Below are 21,980 nucleotides of genomic sequence, written 5' to 3' on the forward strand. Positions count from 1 at the left end.
CCAGCCTGCAAGGAGGCCACCACGTTATACTGAGCGGCCTCCCAACGTGCTGAGCCACCACCCACTGCTGGTAATTAATTGGCCACTTAAGGGCCTTAATTGGCCTGGGGCGGGTGGGCCGTTTGTCACCACCCCTGCCACTCGGAAAATTGCAGTGGAGGCGGGAGGGCGACTGTAATGGCACCTGCACCTTCCACTCAATTTTATTCCCCAGCCTGCCTCCAGCCCACTCCCACGGTAGGGTGAAAACTTCCTGCCAAGTTGTTTTTTAATTAGTTGGAGAAATGCAGCCATTACCACAGGAATGGTTGTTTGCATTTTAATGACTTCACCAAGACTGTCCAGACATGAAAATTATCTCAGGGTTCTTGCAGTTCCATGTGTATTGGCAGGAAAGAAAATGTCACCAGACCTCTCAACTCCATTTTGCTTTACAGGAAATTGGCTGTTTCGCGTTTTCTTCATAAGTTCACATTGCCTAAGTGTGACATATTGCCAGATACTTCAACGTGATTGTGTGCAAGTGCAATATTGTCTCTGGTGTGAATTGGTATTGAATGTAATGTGTTATTTTCTTTGATCTTTCATTCCACCTCCTCATAGGCCGCAGGAGGCAAACATTTGTTTTATTATGAGGTGAGCATTACAGTGAATGAGTTACATTTTAAACTGCTCTACATTCCCTTCCATTGAAAATTAATGGAAGTGAAAATTGGGCCTCTTCTATAATGAACTGCAACTCCAGTTTTATGGCCAGCCGGCAAGATGAAAATCTTCCAATGTGCCTCTGAACATTGGGTAGAAGGTGTTGGAATCCACGTACAGACAGCAGGCTTTAGAGATGTCAGTTGCAAACTGGGTTAACAAACTGCAGAATTGTGACCATTTTGACTTTTGACAAATCTCTGGTACCTTTTTGGTTTAGTACAGCTGAGGTCAGGAATACATTTGCTGGGGGACTGTGGGCATGAACTTCCTGCTGCATCATGTCACTTAAGTTGGAGGTTGCGACATACAGCATTACATAAACACACACTCAATCTGCACAATCTCACATGGAACACCAGTGAAATCCAAGATAAGTGATGGATGTCCCTTGGACTGAGTGACAGACTTTTCTCAGATTTTCTCTGATTGACAGGTGTCTAACTGAATGACCTACAATTCTCAGATTGATTGACAGATGAATGAGACTGACTGATGTACAGTTCTCAGACTGATTGATAGGGGCTCTCTAGCTGATCAACAATGAAACAATGATTCTTAGACTGATCAATTATCTGAAGTTGATAAATGGGCTCTTGAACTGACAGAACAAGAAAGAAATATACGGGAGAAAAAAACGACACACAGAAAACTGATTCAGAAAGGAATGGAAGACAGAAAGGTAATTTGGGAATAAACACAAACAACGAAAAGACTGAAAGAAAAAGGAAGTGAGGGAAAAAGGAAAAGAGAGAAAGAGAAAGAAAAACAGAAAAAGGAGAAATGAGGGTGTGAAAGACCAAACGGATGTTTGCTAATGACGAACACTCATGCATACAATAGAAAACATAAAGATCATCTACGGAAAGGTTCTACATCAGAATTGTCTTAAAGTGTAGTGTACTGATGTGCAAGTTCTACAGTGATTTGCACTGAAATCGGTCACCAGCTGCTCCTGTCCAACAGCTGCAGTGCAGTACAGATCTCACAACACTTGTCTACCTTTAACATACCAACATCTGTGTCCTATTGCAATGCTCAAAAATAAGCAGCTCTCTCCGCATTTGTCCCAGAGAGCATAGGTGCTGAGATTTGCCAGTTCAGGGTGCGCTTTCCTGAGACTGAACCAAATATTGGGAAGACTGAAGTCATTGCCTTTGGTCACAGCCACAAATGCTGTTCCCAAGCCATGGCTCCATCCCTCTCCTGGGCCACTGTATGAGGCTGAACTAGATCATTCCCAGCCTTCTCAAACAATTTGACACTGAAACGAGTTTCCGATTCCATCTCTGCTCCATCACCAAGACAGCCTGCTTTCATTTCCATAATATCGTCTGTCTCCACCTCTGCCTCATCTTGTCTGCTGCTGAAACCCTCAGCTTTTGTTACCTCTGAACTTAACTATTCCAATGCTCTCCTAACTGCCTTCCCATCTTCCACCTTCCATAAACTTGAACTCGTCTAAATCTCTGCTGCTTGTATCCTAACTCGCACCAAGTCCCATTCACCCATCACTCCTGCGCTAACTGACCTACATTATCTCCCAATCTGGCAACATTGTGATTTTAAAATTCTCATCCTTGTTTTCAAATCCCTCCATGGCCTTGTCCCTCCCTATCTTTGTAATTTCCTCCAGCCCTACAACACTCCAAGATCTCTGACCTCCTTCAATTACAGCCTCTTATGCATTCCCAGTTTTAATCACTCCACCATTGGCTGCCATGTCTTCAACTGTCTAGGCCCTAAGCTCTGAAATTCCTTTTCTGAACCTCTCTACCTCTCTCCTCCTTTAAGTCGCTTCCTAAATTTTACCTCTTTGACCAAGCTTGTGGTCACCTGTCTTAATGGGCTGAATTCATAAGCCCGGCACTGAAATCAGCAGTGGGCAAAATAAATGGCGGCCCACCTGCCTGGGCTGCACGCCAAAGAGCCGCTGCGATTCCAAGCGCGACAACTCATTTCAATAGCCAGGGCGGGCCGTGTCCCCCCCCCCACCCACCCCCGATCATGTGGTTGGGGCGGGCAGTCTGTCCCTGGCAATGGCGCCAGCTGCCTGCTCGCAGGCACTGACACCATTTTTAAAAGGCTGTCAGCCCTCCCAGGAAATTTTAATATTTAAAGTGACATGGAATTTAAAAAATAAATACATCTCTTTTGCCCCTCTCCCACCCCTCCAATAACAAAAGTAAACTAATTATTTGCCCTTTTACCCCCCCCAAGAACGCTTACCTTTACCATCTGATCTTCCCCCCCGCAACTGCACAAACTATAAACTATAACACTTTCCATCATCCCCTACACTCATGACGCTAATTTGACTCTGTTTCCACCCCCCCCCACCCCCGCACTGATAAACGTACCTCCTGCCCACCCCCACAAGTGTTCCACCTTGTTTCCCGGGACGGGGATCCGATGGCCCAGCAGTGTTGACCACTGGGGTGAAGATCGCGGTGGGACATCAGGAGGCGACGTGAGAGTAATTAATGCAGGTATTTTAATTTATTTAAATATTTAAATTGCGGTCCCGTTGCCAAGCGACAGGAGGGCCACCACAAGGCCTCGCTGCTGCCGGTAATATTGGGCTGGGCCCTGCCGGCCTTGAGGTCAGTGGCGGGCCTCATTCAGGACCATCTTCAGGCCCCCCCAAACCACCCCCGCACCTCTCCCCCCGCCACAAGTCCTGACATTGAGGACTCCTTAAAATCCAGCCCAATATCTCCTTATGGCTCAGGGTCATATTTTGTCTGTTGGTGCTCCAGTGAAACACCTTGGTATCTCTAACTATGTTAAAGGCACGATATAAATGCAAGTTGTTGTTGTTAGACTGATCCGTACACATTACCTTCTTTGCCACTTGCCCTCTTTATTGCTGTGTATGGATATCAATTTGGTAGCCTAGCTAGAAGCTAGCAAAATTATCCTCAATGAGAATAATTGAGCTCGAGTGTTATTTAACTAAAATGACCCAGAGTTTGTGACAGCTTTGGATTTCATTGTCCGAAAAACGTGACAGTCTACACGAGTTCTTAACTGCATGGAATTTTGGGAACATTCTCAAGAATAACTCAGCCTATGCCCTCAAAAAATGGAACTGCCTGTGCACGAGGATTTGCACATGGGCAATTATGATTTTTTTGGACTTTGATAAAAGTTAGAGTTATTTTTAAGAGCACAGCTATGTCTGGCAAAGCTTCACCTGCTCGCAATCTGCCTTCTGGGGCAGGATGTTTCCTCCAGGGAAAGGATACAGGTCAGGAGTGTTTCCGGGTCCCAAACTCACCCCAGGTGGAAAAAGTCACTCACTGTGATTTTCATGGACACCGCCCCCCCACCCCACCCCAACCCATCCCTTAATTGGCCTGGAGACGGGCTCGCTGTCCAATTAAGGATGGTGGATGGGCTTTCAGAGGCCGTCCCAGCTTGAAAGGAGCAGCAAGCTACAATAGAGGGTAAGTAAGATGGAGAGGCTGTCTCTCCAACTTTTTTAACTCTTAAATTAAAAAATGGATCTTGCAGCCAAGCCACCACTATTTGGGGGAGCCCCTCTACAGGGCAGTCTACAGTTGTTCCTGCACCCAGGTAGGCAGGGAGGGCCTCTAGGCTGCCTGGAGCACTCCCCCCCACAGGCCTGCCACTGGGAGACCACCTCCAGGCACCTAAACTGGCACTCATGAATGGGCCAGGATGATAAAAACGGCAGACAGTGGCCATGGAGGCCAAGTGGAGGTACAGTGCTGGACCCAATGATAGTTGGTCCTCAAATTTCATTTCAACACACATTGACACAAACTTTCTTTTGCCCCATGGCAACCCCAACAACTGTGCAGTAATGTGCACCAGACTGCTCAGGATTGCCACGATAAAGTTTAAAAACTGCCTTCCCAAATGCCTCAGCCCTTTAACAAGCTCCTAAAGGAGCTTAATGGGTCATTAATTGGCGGCGATTGTGCTTCCTGGTCCCTCCCCCCTCCCCCCACCAGCCCTTTGAAAATTCAAAACTGTTCCGGAAGCGTCGGGATCCCGAGATGACCTCCATGACTACAATTTTGAAATCCTGCTGCATCAGGTTCTGACCCTGCAGCCCTTTGAAAATCCGGTCCTTGGGAACTGAGCATGAATTTCCTTGGGTTTATATCTCCAAAAATGCTACCTCTGTAGGATAGGCATTATAGAGGTGAATAAACTCTTCCACTGGTTGTATGAACATAATGGTAGGCTTTAGTGTTAATAACATCCACTTTTTCACCATTTGAACCAACTCAAGGGGCTTAACAGCACACAAAAAGAGGTGAGTATCTTAGCTGTGGTCTGCTGGCAGAGGATATTCCTGCCTGACATAGATGGTTTCACAGGTCGGCGCAACATCGAGGGCCGAAGGGCCTGTACTGCGCTGTAATGTTCTATGTTCTATAGACAGGAGTTTCATTCTAAGGGGCTGATGATACAGCAGTGATGTAATTGATCATTTTACAGCGATCATGCGAAATCAACGCCACTTCGAAATCATGCCCATATATCATGGGCATCCAGGGTTGTTGGGCAATGAGCTGCTTTTTTAAAAAATCCGTTCTTGGGATGTGAGCATTGCTGGCAAGGCCTGCATTGATTTCCCATCTTATAGACATAGGTTTAAAGGGGCCTGGTAAGAAGATTTATCCAACATTTTCAGAATCTGTTCATTTTGGTCTCTCACAAGAGTCTAGTTTGAAGAATTCAAGTACATGGAAGCAGGGGAAATGTAGCAGTGTAGATTGGAAGTTGGCAGGAAACAGACTTAGATTAAGTGGGTGTTACTTGGTCTGTAGAAGGGTATGCAGTGTATCCTAGGGCACAGTGCTAGGTTCAGTTTTGTTCCCGGTATATTGAGATGATTTGAATTTGGGTATAGAATCATAGATTAGTACAGTATAGAAGGAGGCTGTTAGGCCCATTGAGTCTGCATCGGCTCTTTTGAAGAGCAATTTAGTTAGTCCCACTACCTACTCTTTCCCCATATCTCTGCAATTTTTTTCTCCTTCAAGTATTTATCAAATTGCCTTTTGAAGGCAACTATTGAATCTGTACCCACCACCCTATCAGACAGTGCATTTCAAATCTTAACCACTAATTGCGTAAAACATTTTTGTTCATGTCACCTCTGGTTCTTTTTCCAGTCATCTTATATCTGTGCCCTCTGGTTAGTGACCCTGCAGCCATTGGAAACAGTTTCTCTTTATTTACTGTACCCAAACATTTCATGATTTTGAACACCTCTATCAAATCTCCTATTAGCCTTCCTTGCTCGAAGGAAAACAACCCCAGCTTATCCGGTTTATCCATGTCACTATAATGTTCCATCCCTGGAACGATAAAAATAAATCTCTTCTGTATCCTTTCTAAGCCTTCATGTCCTTCCTAAAGTGTGGTCCCCAGAACTGGATACAATACTCCAGTTGGGGCTGAAGTAGTGTTTTATAAAGGTTTAGCACAACTTTATTCTTTCATGGGATGTGGGTGTCGCTGGCAAGACCGGCATATGTTGCCAATCCTTAATTGCCCTTGAGAAGGTGGTGGTGAGCTGCCTCCTTGAACTGCTACAGTCCATTTGGTGCGGGTATATCCACAGTGCTGTTAGGGAGGGAGTTCCAGGATTTTGACCCAATGACAGTGAAGGGAGGGCGATTTAATTCCAAGTCAGGATGGTGCGTGACTTGGAGGGGAATTTGCAGATGGTGGTGTTCCCATGCGCCTGCTGTCCTTGTCCGTCCAGGTGGAAGAGGTCATGGGTTTGGAAGGTGCTGTCGAAGGAAGTGTGGTGAGTTGCTGCAGTGCAGCTTGTAGATGGTGCACATTGCTGCCACTGTGCATTGGTGGGGGAGGGAGCGAATGTTTAAGGTGGTGGATGGGGTGCCAATCAAATGGGTTGCTTTGTCCTGGATGGTGTCAAGCTTCTTCAGTGTTGTTGGAGCTGGACCCATTCAGGCAATTGGAGAGTATTTCATCACACTCCTGACTTGTGCCTTGTAGATGGTGGGCAGGCTTTGGGGAGTCAGGAGGTGAGTTATTCACCTCAGAATTCCCAGCTGTTGACCTGCTCTTGTAGCCACAGTATTTATGTGGCTGTTGCAGTTCAGTTTCTGGTCCATGGTGACCCCCAGGATGTTGATAGTGGGGGATTCAGCGATGGTAATACCGTTGAATGTCAAAGGGTGATGGTTAGATTATCTCTTATTGTAGATGGTCATTGCCTGGCACTTGTGTGGCGTGAATGTTACTTGCCACTTATCAGCCCAAGCCTGAATGTTGTCTAGGCCTTGTTGCATATGGACACGGACTGCTTTAGTATCTGAGGAGCTGCAAATGGTACTGAAAATAGTGCAATCATTAGTGAACATCCCCACTTCTGACCTTATGATGAAGCAGCTGAAGATGGTTGGGCCTAGAACACTCCCCTGAAGTAGTGATGTCCTGGAGCTGAGACGATTGGCCTCCAACAATCACAACTATCTTCCTTTTGCTAATATGACTCCAACCAGTGGAGAGTTTTCATTTTGATTCCTATTGACTTCAGTTTGGCTCGGGCTCCTTGTTGCCACAGTCAGTCAAATGCTGTCTTGATATCCAGGGCAGTCACTCCGTCCTCACCTCTTGAGTTCAGCTCTTTTGGCCATGTTTGGACCAAGGCCGTACAGGAGCCTAGTGGCCCTGGCGGAACTCTGTACCTCTATTTATAAAACCTAGGATCCCATATGCTTTATTAACTCTTTGTTAATCTGTCCTTCTGCCTTCAAATATTTGTGAACTAACACTCTCAGGTCTTTATGTTCTTGCACCCCTTTAAAATTGTACCATTTAGTTTATATTATCTCTCCTCATTCTTTCTACCAAAATATATTACCTCACACTTTTGTTGCATTGAATTTCATCTAGCATTCTTGTCTATATCCTTGTAAAGTCTGTTAATATCTTTCTCATTGTTTACTACATTTCCAAGTTTCGTGTCATCTGCAAATTTTGAAATCGTGCCTTGTAACCCCAAGTCCAAGTCATTAATGTATATCAAAAACAGCAGTGATCCTACTACTGAACCCTGAGCACTGTGTCCCTCCCTCCAGTCCAAACAACAGTCATTTACCACACCTCTTTTTTTTCCCCTTAGCCCATCTTGCATGCTGCTACTGACCCTTTTATCCCATGGGCTTCAATTTTGCTAACAAGCCTCATATTTGGTACCCTACAAATGGCATTCGAAAGTCCATATACATATCAACTACATTGCCGTCAACCTTACCAAAACAGTATAGTGAACAAAACCTCAAAATTTGCTAGGGATACAAAAGTAGGAAGTTTGGAAAACAGAACGGAAAGTATTTCAGGAAGACATAGATTAGCAGAATGCATAGATGAGTGGCAGATGGAATTTAATGTGGATTAGTGCCAGGTTTTACATTTTGGGGCAAATCAAAAGAAATGACAATTTACCTTTAACGAAAAGACACTGAAGGGTGCATATGAACAATGAGATCTTGGAGTTCAACACAGAATTCTGTGAAAGTACAAATGAAGTTAGATAGAGCAATAAAAAAAGCTAACAGAATTTGGGGTTTTAAAAATAAGGACAAGTGCACAAAAGCAAAGAAGTAATAGTTAAGTTATACGAAATATTTCTTGGGCCACAGTTAGAGTACTGTGTACAGTTTCATGTACTTATATAAAGGACATCAAAACAATAGAAATTATATAGTGCAGATTCACTGAGATGATACCAGAGATGAGAAGCTGTAGTTAAGAGGATAGAGTCGAGATACTGGGACTATATCCAGTGAAGCAAAGAAAGAAGGAAAAAACTTGCATTTGTACAGTTCCTTTCACAATTTCAGAGATGCCAATGTGCTTTGCAGCCAATGAGGTACTTTTGAAGTGTAGTTACTGTTGTAATGTAGGGAAACAGGGCTGCAAATTTGCGTAATGTAAGGTCGTATGTACAGAAATAACATATTAACCAGATAATGTGTTTTAATGATGTTGGCCGAGGGATAAATATTTGCCAGGACAATAGGGAAAACTTGCCTGCTCTTCTTCGAAATAGTGCCATGAGATCTTTCACATCCACCTGAGAGGACAGTTGGGGTCTCGGATCAACGTCTCATCTGAAAACCGGCACCTCCAACAATGCAACACTCCCTTAGTACTGCGCTGGAATGTCAGTTTAGATTATGTGCTCAAATCTCTGGAGTGGGACTTCTTCTGACTCAGAGGCAAGAGCGCTACTTCTGAGCCATTGCTGAGATGAGAAGGCTAAGTAGAAATTTAGCAGAGGCTTTTATGATTATTATGAGTTTTGATCGAGTGTATAGGGAGTATATGTCCTCTGGTTGAGGACACACTAAAAGAGTGGCAAAAGAGGCAAGGAGAAACAGAACAATGTTGCAACATGGAAAGCTATGCCACATGTAGTGGTTGAGACAGAGACAATTTCACCCTTTAAGAGAAAACTGGATAATATTTGAAAAAGAGAAAGATACAGAGCTATAGGGAGAGACCAAAGCAATCAAGTTAGTTTATGGGTTGCTCTAGAAAAGAGCTGGCACAGACACAATAGGTTGAATGGACTCCTCTGATGTAAACTTTTATATTTATTATACTGTGTATAAACTATTTGAAGATCTCAGTTGGATTGCAACATTGAAAACAAGTAACCTAATTCCCAATGTATTCCATAAGAGCATAAGAAATAGGGATAGTAGGATGCCATACAGCCCCTTTAGTCTGCTCCGCATGACCTGTGTGTATTACAATACACACAGGTCACGTCACTCCCTAGGAGTGAAATAAAACAGATGGTGCAATAAAACAAAATTAAAAATTGTTCTAAAATATAACAGAACTGCCTCCATAAATTTGTACTTTTCCAACACAGTGCAGTCTAGTTCAAGGCTCTAATGCAACTGATGGGACAGATGACTTAAATAAGCTGTGTTTGTTTTTGATCTCACCCAAACCTCGAATGAATTACTGCTCTGAAATAGTACACTGACCTATATATCACATATTTATTCAATAAAATCTGTAAGTAAAATTTGTCTATAATATGTTAACAATTTTTGCGTCTGCACGCAGTTCCTGCCAACTTTTCCATTACAGATTCCTATGTCCTATTCAGAAAAAGTTATTATGCAGGTACAGCAAGTGATTAGGAAGAAAAATGTCATTTATTGCAAGGGGATTGGAATATAAAACTAGGGAAATTTTGCGACAGTTGTGCAGGGCATTGATGAGACCACATCTGGAGTACTGTGTAAAGTTTTGGTCTCCTTACTTAAAGAGGATATAATTGCATTCGAAACAGTTCAGAGAAGGTTCACTCAACTGATTCCTGGGTTGAAGGGATTATTTTATGAGGAAAGGTTGGAAAGGTTGGGCCTGTATCCATTGGAGTTTAGAAGAATGAGAGGTGATCTTATTGAAACATATAAGATCCAGAGGGGACTTGACAGGCTGGATGCTGTTTCTCCTTATGGGAGATACTAGAATTGGGGAGATAGTTTAAAAATTAGGGGGTCTCCCATTTAAGACGGAGATTAGGAGAATCTTTTTTCTCTCAGAAGGTTGTTAGTCTGTGGAACTCTCTTCCCCAGAGAGCAGTGGAGGCAGGGGTCATTTAATATTTTTAAGGCTGAGTTAGATAGATTCTTGATTGACAAGGGACTCAAAGGTTATAGCAGGTAGACAGGAAAGTAGAGTTGAGGCCACAAACAGATCAGCCATGATCTTATCAAATGGCAGAGCAGGCTCAATGGGCCAAATGGCTTATTCCTGCCCCTAATACGTATGTTCATATGGTTTGTATAGATAATGGAAACTGCCTTTGTAAACTTGTCACACTGTAATTGCACCTTCCACCATTGGAGGTACATTTCTAATGGAACTTATAATGATAATATAAAAATAAAGGCAGAACGTATGACTTTAAATTGGGGACTGAATTACGCCTGTGTGTCCTGGTCCAACTATCCCTCGGCCTCTAATCCTGCTTCTTCTGAAGAATGCACTTGGTCTTCACTCTCTACGTGCCGCGCTATAACAGATAGACAACTAGCAAAATAAATAGTGGCTCCTCTGCAGGAATGAATATCGAGTTCTCTTTGTGACTATTTGCACCTGATTATGTTTTGTATATTTTATGCCTACGAAATGAAGTTCAGTCTAAGCAGGATATCGGAGTTTTGTGCTTTTGTTGCTTTAAAGCATAAAATGGGGGAAAGGTTACACAGGGTGGGGCAAGCAGCTAACTGAAATTTATTAATATCTGAGCTGCCTTTCCAACGTGGAACTGTTCAGAGACTAGTGTTAGAAAGCTTTCTGGTACTGCAGGTTTGTCTGAAAAACAGAATTCCTTCATGACTGTAGCTGAGCCAAGATTACTTGGCCCATATCTGGTGCTAGTGTGCAATGCTGGTCTGTCAATGCTCTTACTCCCTATTGTACTTTTCAGTTTTTATATCACAGCTGCTTCCTGGATTTCTAGCAGATACTTCAGAAATCCTGAATCTTTACCGCTTTTAGGACATATCCTGTTCTCTCATGTTTTGGAGTGCAAGTGCATTTCTGTGACATTTTGCAAGGGAACACTTCATATAGGAAATGCACCTTCCTGATCTGAATTGGAACAAATACCATTGCTCTATAGCACCTACTAGTGGCCAATTTAAATGCTGCAAGGGACTCTGCAAAGGTGACCCTGGTATTAACCACAGCCATGACGGGTGGGAGAGGTTGGGTGAAGTGGGGGGGGGGGGGGGGGGGTGCATGGATTAAAGAGTTTAACATGGGAAATGCAACCCCACCATGCCACATCCCCAAGCGATTTTATGCTGGCGGATATTGAGGCACTTATTTAACACATTTAACTCTGGCACTCTCCGTGCAATTGGGAGCCCAATTTAAAATTTACCTTTGCTGCATGGGTTTCCCAGGGGTCAGGAAACTCGGGCGTGAAAGGGAGGAGGGAGCTGCTGGGTCCACAAGGTATGTGTATTATACAGCACTCCTCATGGGCCAAGAGGACAGGGAGTGCTGCCTCCGGTCGCACAAGGAGGCCTTCAGCCTCCCTCAGCCCAGATCACCAGCCTCCTCCACCTCACCTCACCCAATTCTCCTGTTTGCTGACCTCTTTTCTCCCCCACCCCCACTATTGCACCCTCTCTACCCACTCCCGATGGAGTCTCTTTCCCCACGTATGATCACAGCCTCTATCCTCCCTGGACTGCAATCTTTCTCCCCTCTCCCGATTGCCAAGCCTCTCTGACTTCCCAGTTGCTGGGCACGGTTGCGGCCTCCTGCCGCTGGTCGTCTTTTCTCTTCTGCCTACTGGCCAGGCTGTCCACTTAACTGGTTTGATAAATGTTAATGTTAATTGAGATCCTGCCATTATATTCGACAGGAACTCCACGTCAGTGGCAATGCTGGGTGCCTCTGCTGTTTTCAGTCTCTCCTGTGCCTTCCCCGCACCTTCCCAGTAACTGGCAGAGTCTGTGTGTCCACATTCTCTCTGTAAAGGATTGGTATGTGGCCATCTGAGGAAGTAGGAGAAAAATGATTTACCATGACAGGGGAAAACTGTTTTATATATGTCCACCAGACATGCAAACACATGAACACCTGTTTGATGTGTTACTATTCCATGTTTCACTCCCTCAGGGACTGTTAATCTGCAAAATAGATAGAGAGTAGCTTGCTGTATTTGAATGATGGGGCTCGGTTACATATTGAGTTGGAATACTTTCTGTATTTAAATCCAATTTAGGCAAATGGGATTAAAGTCTACTCTCAGAGGATTTAAAGGTTGTTAGTGATCCAAATCTGGGTAGACACAATCCAATTCCAACTCTTCTGTGAAAGACATAGTCAGAGTCATAAATCATAAAAATAAGAATGGTATTATGTTTAAATCCAGGATTACAAGATTCTATACAGCCATTGAATCCAAATTCTGTCTACCTGTGAGCTTAAACCTCTCTGTTTTCAATACATATGTGGATATATGACAGTACCTTTGCTGCCTGTCTCAACAATAACAGCAACTTGCATTTATACAGCACCTGGAACTTGTAGAAAAATGTCCCAACTCATTTCACAGAGGAGTTATCAAAGAAAATGGACTTCAAGCAGCTAATCTCCTAGCCATCCATTGTCACGTTTCAGCCTTAAGTATTTTTTTTCATGGACCACACCAGGGGACTTGCCTAAAGCAAGTCTAAGGTGTAGAAAATTTCACTTGTGAGCAATAATGGTGTGCGCAGACAGGCAAACAAGTCATAGGCGTGCAGTAATTGTGATTTTTCTAACTTAATTATCTTTCAACTTAACCCTGTGTTTCTTTAAATAAAAGCGACCCATTGTAGTCCACTAACAATGCCCATCCCTGAAGAGGAAGACAATCAGTAAAAAATAATAATTTCGCCTTGCTCAATGGAATCTCCCTTCTGTGCGCGGGGGTCCCAAGAACATTGCTCTGTCTCCCAACTCACGTTTACTGTTAAGCAGACCCAAGTGACTGATTCCTTCTTTGAGTCCCTCAACCAAACCCTGTGATCAGGTTCAAAGTTGAAGGCAGCTACGTTGCTTTATCACCCTCAGACAACGGTAGGTAGAACAGAAACCAGAAGCAGAGGCCTCTGTCATGAAATTTCAATACAAACAGAAAGAACACAGCCGTTTCTGCCAAAGTTACATTCTGGGAAGGTCATTCAGTCAATGGAGTAGTATTTTGTAAATATGTGAGGATTGCTCCATATTACCATCAATAGCCACCAGGGACAGAGGTACAAGATGCCTCTCCCCATCTAACCTGCTCCCATTCACAGAGACACTCTTTCCCTCCCTCCCATTAACCCACCCCCAATTCGCAGAGACACTCTCCTTCCTATTAACCTTCCCATTCACAGCGACACTCTCCATACAAACCCACTCCCCCGCCTCCCCCATTCACAAAGACATTCTCCCTCCCCGTAATCTTCCCCCATTTACAGAGACACTCTCCCTCCCTCTAACCCCTCCACTCACAGAGACATGCTCACTTCCCACAAACATCCTCCCACCTCCCCCCATTCACCGTGTCATACAGATCCCCCACCTGCCAAGAATGAGGCATATTAATTTTGTCATACGAACATTAATTTTAAACTGTTGCTGGAGTGAAGAAATGACTTGTTTGAAGATCACCAGACACTGGACTGGAAGGACATTTGCATACTAAGAGACGTTGCTTGTGGAGACAAAAGGCTATTTCCTGCTCCAATTAACCCAAACGGATTTTGATCACTAGACATTGAAGGTGTAAGGAAGCACATTCCAGGCCCTGCTAAAATGATACAATCCACAGAGCCAGGACTGGTTAAACCAGCTGGTCACATGACTAACTGGCTGGTCCAGGTTTTTTGAACTAGCCACAGGACAGTTTGAATTCAGAAGGCAGTGTGCAACTAAGGCTGGAGCAAGGAAGCCTCTCTCTCTTTCTCTCTCACTTTCTCCCAAGCCACCAGACCCATGGAAGACACAAAAACCTCAAGAGAGAAAAGACTCCTACATCGGAACAAATTGAAGCGTGAACTGGGCCCCAACGAATTGCAAGACTTACCGGCAACCAAACACTCCACATTGAACTCAAAGGACTGTAACTATCAGATATTGCCTCAAACTTTTCTCCTTTATTCCTTCTGCTTTTCCTGTTTCTATCTGCAAGTGTGTTTATCGCGTATTCATGCTAGTGTGGTCGCATCGCATAATTGTAGTCGTTAACTGGATTAGAGTTTAAGATTAATAAACTTCTACCTTTCTTGTTTAAATCTAAGAAAACCTGTTTGATTTCTTTGCCTTACAACTGGAGCAGTGAACAAGGGTTCACTAAAGGGAGAGCTAAAAACACGATGTTTTCAAATTAAACCCTGTTACGGTTAAACCAGGCAAAGGCTGAGAGGGAACCCCTAGACCCCTTCACACCTGCTCATAACAACAGGGAAACGCTTTCCTCCTCTAACCTTTTCCCCCATTCACAGAGACACTCTCCCTCCTCCAGCCACCCTATTCACAGAGGCGTTTGCTTCCTTACCAATGTCCCAGTTGACAGGAGCACTCTATCTCTTGGTTATGTATCTTCCTGCCTGTCCTGGCTGTGGCTCTTACCTGTTGTTATTACATGCTTCTAGATCAGTGCTCTGCTGAAGGCAATAATATCCTGCTCTATTGAGAGTCTAACTTCAGGTACAATCGGCAGCCAACCCTCAAGTGGAATTATTTATTCTAATCCCGTTCAATACTGTTTCCCCTTTTCCTTTTATATTATTCCTTTTCAAATCCTAATTCACATCTCTTTTGAAAAGTTTTATATTCTGGATCAGTAGCCACTTGTGGTAAGACATTCCATTTCTAATAAACCCCAGTGTGAAAAAAATCTTCTCACTTCTACAATGACCTTAAATTTACAGCATCTTCTTACTAGCTCTCCAACTATTTGCCCTCTGAAATATTTTCCTAATTTTAAAACCTCTATGAAATATCTGTTAAGCTTCTCTATTCCAATTAAAAAAGTGAGAGATTTCAAAGCAATCCTTCATAACTACAACTGCTCACTCCTGGTGACATTTTAGAAACTCTTCACTCTACCCTTTGCGATGCTCATGCAAAGTGCAGCGACCAAAACTACAGGAATTCAACCTGAAGAGTTATAAAAATAGACTTTTCTTTTTAAAAAAAGTGGAAAATATGCTTAAAAAATGGCTGCCAAAGGTTCAAAGATGATGCCTTTGTATATTCAAAGAGAATATATAAAAGGAGACCAACTCTGGTTCAATGAAGAGTGCAGGAGGGCATGCCAGGAGCAGCACCAGGCATACCTCAAGATGAGGTGTCAACCTGGTGAAGCTACAATCCAGGATTATCTGCATGCCAAACTGCATAAGCAGCATGCAATAGACAGAGCTAAGCGATCCCATAACCAATGGATCAGATCTAAGCTCTGCAGTCCTGCCACATCCAGCCGTGAATGGTGGTAGAGAATTAAACAACTAACTGAAGGAGCTGGCTCCACAAATATTCCCATCCTCAATGATGAGCGAGCCCTGCACATCAGTGCGAAAGATAAGGCTGAAGCATTTGCAACAATCTTCAGCCAGAAATGCCGAGTTGATGATGCATCTCGGCCTCCTCCTGAAGTCCCCAGCATCACAGATGCCAGTCTTCAGCCAATTCGATTCACTCTGCGTGATATCAAGAAACGACTGAAGGCACTGGATACTGCAAAGGCTATGGGCCCTGACAATATTCCAGCAATAGTACTGAAGACCTGCGCTTCAGAATTTGCCACGCCCCTAGCCAAGCTTTTCTAGTACAGGTACAACACTGGCATCTACCCTGCAATGTGGAAAATTGCCCAGGTATGTCCTGTACACAAAAAGCAGGACAAGTACAACCCGGCCAATTACCGCCCCATCAGCCTACTCAATCATCTGTAAATTGATGGAAGGTGTCATCAACAATGCAATCAAGCGGCACTTGCTTAACAATAACCTGCTCAGTGACGCTCAGTTTGGGTTCCGCAGGGCCACTCAGCTTCTGACCTCAATACAGCCTTGTTTCAAACAAAGACAAAAGAGCTGAACTCATGAGGTGAGGTGAGGTGACTGCCCTTGACATCAAGGCAGCATTTGACCGAGTATGGCATCAAGGAGTCCGAGCAAAGCTGGAGTCAATGGGAATTAGCGGGAAAACCCTCCACTGGCTGGAGTCATATCTAGCGCAAAGGAAGATGGTTATGGTTGTTGGAGGTCAATCATCTGAGCTCCAGGACATCACTGCAGGAGTTCCTCAGGGTAGTGTCCTAGGCCCAACCATCTTCAGCTGCTTCATCAATGACCTTCCTTCAATCATAAGGTCAGAAGTGGGGATGTTCGCAGATGATTTCACAATGTTCAGCACCATTCGTGACTCCTCAGATACTGAAGCAGTCTGTGTAGAAATGCAGCAAGACCTGGACAATATCCAGGCTTGGGCTGATAAGTGGCAAGTAACATTCGCGCCACACAAGTGCCAGGCAATGACCATCTCCAACAAGAGAGAATCTAACCATCTCCCCTTGACATTCAATGGCATTACCATCGCTGAATCCCCCACTATCAACATCCTAGGGGCTACCATTGACCAGAAACTGAACTGGAGTAGCCATATAAATATGGTGGCTACAAGAACAGGTCAGAGGCTAGGAATCCTGCGGCGAGTAACTCACCTCCTGACTCCGCAAAGCCTGTCCACCATCTACAAGGCACAAGTCAGGAGTGTGATGGAATACTCTCCACTTGCCTGGATGGGTGCAGCTCCAACAACACTCAAGAAGCTCGACACCATCCAGGACAAAGCAGTCCGCTTGATTGGCACCCCATCTACAAACGTTCATTCCCTCCACCACCGACGCACAGTGGCAGCAGTGTGTACCATCTACAAGATGCACTGCAGCAATGCACTAAGGCTCCTTAGACAGCACCTTCCAAACCCGCGACCTCTACCAACTAGAAGGACAAGGGCAGCAAATACATGGGAACACCACCACCTGCAAGTTCCCATCCAAGTCACACACCATTCTGACTTGGAACTATATCGCCATTCCTTTATTGTCGCTGGGTCAAAATCCTGGAACTCCCTTCCTAACAGCACTGTGGGTGTCCCTACCCCACATGGACTGCAGCGTTTCAAGAAGGGAACTCGCCACCACCTTCTCAAGGGCGATTAGGGATGGGCAATAAATGCTGGCTTGGCCAGCGACGCCCACATCCCATGAATGGATAAAAAAGAAGCAAATAAAGAAAACTGTCTGGCAAGGACAAAATAATACATTCAAAGCTAAGAGGTGTCACTTACACCCACCTTGAACCCATCAAAACATTTTCGAATTGAATGGGTTCTTCTGAAAGAAAGAATGTTTGAAATAGTCACATCCTAGGCCATTTTTGGTCACCATAGGGAGGAAAATCTGTCTCCCAACAGAAGTGAGATATGAGAAACTTTTAGCTTTAAAGGTAACTCTCTGAAGAGAGAGAGGCCCAGAAAGAAGCATCACCAAAGCTTGTCCAGCTGAGAGCTGGGAGAAAATCCAGCAAACCAGAAAGGAAGGTGCCGTGCTGTGAATTATATATTTCAGTTTGTGCAGTAGTGAACTGGAAGTGATCCCCTGTCTTCAAACTGAACTTTCAACGAACAGAGAAATCTACAAACACCTGCAGATAAAGAGAACTTGACCTCTGAGAGAGTTCAGCAGGTTTACCATGAATCCCAAAGCCCTACCTCACTTAAAAACCACTTGCCCCTTTTCCTCTCTATCTGTCTCTTCTTATGTGTGTGTGTGCGAGTGAATGCGTGAGTGGGTGCAGTTGTGACAATTTCAGAATAAGGTATATTGCTCAATAAATAATTAATCTTCTGTTTTAAACCTACACGAATACCTGTCACTATCTGTTTATTTGACAAATAAAATACAGAGGGGTTAAAACCCTAATGACAAAAAACGCTTGCTGCGGTCAGGTGGGAGTTGAACAGTGGGAACCACCCACACCCCTCATCACGTGGCTGTAACACCTTTCTATTCAGGGGCAAAATCAGGACAGACTTTATCATACAAAGAGTAGTAGAAATCTGGAACTCACTCCACAAAAGGCTATGGATGTTTAGACATTTGGAGCATTCGCAACTGCGACCAGTAGATTTTGTCAGGTAAATGAATTGAGGGATATTGAGCAAAGGCGGGTTAATTAAATTAAGTTACTGATCGCCCATTATTTGATTGAATGGTGGAGCAGGCTCGAGGGGCTGAATGGCCAATTTCAGTTCCATGGCTCAAATATTTTTCCTATAATTATCAGTCAAAGGAAAGCATCAGTTTTCTAGCCTGATCCCTTGAAGAGGCAGATTAGGCAACTGAATTGTGATTTTGGATGTCAACAGCTGATCTGCACAGGTGGAATTAAGGGGCAATGAATTTGCATACACTATGTACATGTGGCTATATTATTGCCTTGCTGCACTAATACCGATTATATCTATGCTGTTTGCAACTCACCAACATTTCTGAACAAGCACCAGCTTACAATGTGAACTGTTACCAGCATCATCTTCAGTCATGCTGATGGCAGTAAGTGATATGTCTGGAAAATCAAGTGTCTCCTGTGACATGTAAATAAGTAAAGGTCTGTGTTTATGCCTGGCAAGCATTTATCTAAAACTGAAAAATAAAACTGCATAAGTTGTGAAACTGTATTCAGTTACAATGCCTGAGGATATAGCATGTAATGAATGACATCTTAATAGTCTAAATTAGGTAAATTTAGGCTGCATGCAAAATAATTTCCAAACATTTCACCATGAAAGAAAGACTTGCATTTATATACTGCCTTTCATGACCTCAGGGTGGCATAAAGCACTTCACAGCCAATGAAGTACTTTTCAAGTGTAGTCACTGTTGTAATGTAGGAAACACGGGAGCCAATTTGCACACAGCAAGCTCCCACAAACAGCAATGTGATAATGACCAGAAAATGTGATTTTTTAATGATGTTGGTTGAGGGATAAACATTGACTGGGGAGAACTTCCCCTGCTTTTCTTTGAAATAGTGCCATGAGATCTTTTATATCCATTTGAGAGGACCTTATATGAAAGATGGCACCTCTGACAGTGCCGCACTCCATCATTACTGCACTGATGGGTCAGCCTGAATTTTATGCTCAAATTACAAAAGCAATGTAGTTTGTGTTCTTCTAGTGCAAATCTAAAGAAATATTTTACTAAATCACAACAACTTATCTTTATATCATGCCTTTAACATAATAAAACATCCCAAGGCGCTTCACAGGAGCATTATATGACCGACCCACAAAAGGAGATATGAGGTCAGCTGACCAGAAGTTTAGTCAAAGAGATAGGTTTTAAGGAGCGTCATAAAGGAGGAAAGTGAGGTGGAGAAGCGGAGAGGTGTAGGGAGGGTATCACTGAGCGTGTGGCCTTGGCGACTAAAATCAGAGATGCACAAGAGGAGAATTAGAGGTGCGCAGATCTCTTGGAGGGTTGTGGAGATGGAGGAGATTACAGAGATAGGGAGGGGCGAGGCCATGGAGGGAGTGGAAAACAAGGATGAGAATTTTAAAATCAAGGCGTTGCATGACCAGGAGCCAATTTGGGTCATCGAGTCCAGGGGTAATAGGTGAATGGAACTTGCTGCGAGCTAAGGCACAGGCAGCAGAGTTTTGGATGACCTCAGGAGTAGAATGTGGGAGACCAGCCAGGAATGTGTTGGAATATTCAAGTCTAGAGATAGTGAAGGCATGAATGAGGGTTTCAACAACAGATGATCTGAGACAGGGGCGAAGTCAGGTGATGTAATGCAAGTGGAAATAGGAGGTCTTAGTGATGGCACGAATATCAGTTGGAAGCTCATCTCGGGCTCAAATATGACACCAAGGTTGGAAACAGACTGGCTTAATCTCAGACTGTTGTCAGGGAGAGGGATGGAATCAGTAGTTCAAGAATGGAGTTTGGAATGGGGACCGAAAACAATGGCTTCATTCTTCCCAATATTTAACTGGAGGAAGCACCATCCACAGCACAGTAAAGGCATTTTTCTTCTACTTTACAATTAGGAAAATACACCCAATACCTTTTCAAAATATTGACTCAGAGTATCACCAATATAATATTTAGACTCGCATGCAATTAAATATTCTTATTTATTACATTAACAAAGAGATTTCTACCCAGGATCCCTAAAGATCACTGGACTTGCTGCCACTGACTATAAACCTGTTCAGTGGCCTCATTGCAGAAGACCTCAGTATTACTTTGTCAGTAAATTTCACTGTTGAAAACTGGTGGATGCCTTTTTAAAGTGTTCATACATTCACAATGCACCTGCATTTTATTTGCATTGTTGCTGCTTCTTTTGTATGACTCATCTTGTCAAATTGAATAACAGTGGGAATTATGGCTGAGATCCAAACCATGAACTAAACAGCAGAAAATTTCACTGACAACAAATGAAAGTAAGCTTGGTAATAACACCGAAGCTGCACATTTTGGATATGTAACATTTGAACATTGTGATTTTAATCATTAGATCCAGGGAAACTCCTGTCTCCCTGGGCCAACTAGTTTTCCTAGATTTCAAAGAACTTAGCTCTGTCCATAAGCATGGTCCTGAGTTACCTGCGGCTTGTCATTTTAACTCCCCTTCCCATTTTCACTCTGATCTCTTTGTCATTGGCTTAGTACACTGTTCCAATCAAGTGCAATGCAACCTTCAGGAATAATACCTCAGCTTTCTCCTAGGCATCCTGCAACCCTTTGAGCTGAACATTGCCTTCAATGACTTTAGACTATGGCTTGGCACTTCTGATGGTTTGTATTGGCATTTCAAGCATAATTAGCCTGAAATTGGCCAAACCAACACAAAAGATTATGGAATTTCAAGCAGAAAGATGGAGTTTCCATGATGGTGCTAGTTTAAAAATACATCTCGCTGGAAGATGGCCCCGCCCACAAACCTGACCATGCCCCCAGATGGAATTACTCATCATGGTGAGTTTCTGACAAATAGGCCAATTTGTGAGGCTTCCAGGAGGCTCTTAAAATTAAGCTTTCGTTTTGCTGTAAGGACTGATAGATAAGTAAATGGTTCTGTATTGATTTTCTCATTTCCTGTTATTTTCTGTTATTTATGCATAGAAACATAGAAAATAGGAGCAGGAGTAGGCTATTAGGCCCTTCGAGCCTGCTCCACCATTCATTATAATCATGGCTGATCATCCAACTCAGTAACCTGTTCCCACTTTCCCCCCATATCCTTTGATCCCTTTCGCCCCAAGAGCTATATCTAACTCCTTCTTGAAAACATACAATGTTTTGGCCTCAACTGCTTTCTGTGGTAGCGAATTCCACAGGCTCACCACTCTCTGGGTGAAATAATTTCTCCTCATTTCAGTCCTGAAAGGTTTACCCCATATCCTTAGACTATGACCCCTGGTTCTGGACTCCCCACCATCGGGAACATCCTTCCTGCATCTACCCTGTCAAGTCCTGATAGAATTTTATAGATTTCTATGAGATCCCCCCCTCATTCTTCTGAACTCCAGCGAATATAATCCTAACCGACTCAATCTCTCCTCATATGTCAGTCCCGCCATCGCAGGAATCAGTCTGGTAAACCTTCGCTGCACTCCCTCGGTAGCAAGAACATCCTTCCTCAGATAAGGAGACCAAA

At 43.7% G+C, this 21,980-nt stretch overlaps 1 protein-coding gene across 3 annotated transcripts in view; it reads left to right on the forward strand.

The window, feature by feature from the left end:
• Positions 1–21,980, forward strand: part of LOC137375197 (rho guanine nucleotide exchange factor 4-like) — a 578,050-nt gene that overhangs the window by 131,904 nt on the left and 424,166 nt on the right. The window lies entirely within an intron of this gene.

This window comes from Heterodontus francisci, chromosome 11 (assembly GCF_036365525.1).
Source record: "Heterodontus francisci isolate sHetFra1 chromosome 11, sHetFra1.hap1, whole genome shotgun sequence".
Lineage (NCBI taxonomy): Eukaryota > Metazoa > Chordata > Chondrichthyes > Heterodontiformes > Heterodontidae > Heterodontus > Heterodontus francisci.